This window comes from Haliaeetus leucocephalus, unplaced genomic scaffold, assembly GCF_000737465.1.
Source record: "Haliaeetus leucocephalus isolate CR32 unplaced genomic scaffold, Haliaeetus_leucocephalus-4.0 Scaffold273, whole genome shotgun sequence".
NCBI lineage: Eukaryota > Metazoa > Chordata > Aves > Accipitriformes > Accipitridae > Haliaeetus > Haliaeetus leucocephalus.
The window spans coordinates 7,814,269-7,815,065 of NW_010972709.1; the positions used below are offsets into that span (position 1 = coordinate 7,814,269).

Sequence of the window (797 nt, forward strand, 5' to 3'; positions counted from 1 at the left end):
CCCGCCCTAGGCCCCGGACCAGCCGCCCCGAGGCACCACCGGGCCTAAACGGCGGGCAACGCTAGGCGGGCAGGAGGCCGCCGGGCCCCCCGCTACCGCCCCCAACCCCTCCGGGGCACAGCTGTTTAACGCCAGGGCCGGGCCGGGCCGGGCCGCCCCTCCGGCCTCGAAGGGCTCGCCCGCCCCGCCGAGGCTTGGGAGGAGGAGGAGGAGGGGGCGTGGCCGGCGACAATCGGGAGGCGTGGCTTACGCGGGGCGGGGCGTGGCCAAGCGGAGGGGCTGCCCGAGCAACAGCTGCCGCGGGAGCGGTTTACAAACAGTGCCCCGAGCGCGAGCGCCAGCGCCGCCGAGTCCGGGCTCCGGCGGCACCGCGGGCGGCCGCCCCCGCTCCCCTCCTCCCTCTGCCCCCGCCTCAGGATGCCGGCCGGGGAGGCGGCTCAGGCACAGGTGAGGGAGGGCTGGGGGGCAACTTCCAGGGGCCCCCCCTCCTCCCACCTCACAGGGGGCACCTGAGGGAGGCGCAGCCCCCTTCCCCTCGGGGCGGTCTCTGCCGTGAGGGACTGGGGGTGTGACTGACCGCGGGGCGGGGGGGGGGGGGGCGCAGCTGCCTTCTAGGACGTTTTGAGGGGATCTGGGGGGGGTACGCCTCCCTTGTGAAGAGGGGTGGCCCCCCCCCCTCCACCTCAGAGCAGGGTCGCCCGTTCCCCTCCTGTCCCGGCGCCTGGGAGGCTGGCGAGGCGCGCTGGCCGCCCCTGGGGGAGAGGAGGAGGAGGAGGAGGAGGAGGAGGAGGAAGGGC

The 797-nt window shown here is 76.7% G+C and overlaps 1 protein-coding gene across 3 annotated transcripts in view; it reads left to right on the top strand.

Moving 5' to 3' along the window:
• The first annotated feature begins 290 nt into the window (after positions 1-290).
• Positions 291-797, top strand: part of ZNF217 (zinc finger protein 217) — a 28,641-nt gene continuing 28,134 nt past the window's right edge. For all 3 annotated transcript variants that reach the window (XM_010569621.1, XM_010569623.1, XM_010569622.1), the window contains exon 1: positions 291-447. The gene's annotated coding sequence lies outside the window, so the exon portion shown is untranslated. The remainder of the gene's footprint in view (positions 448-797) is intronic.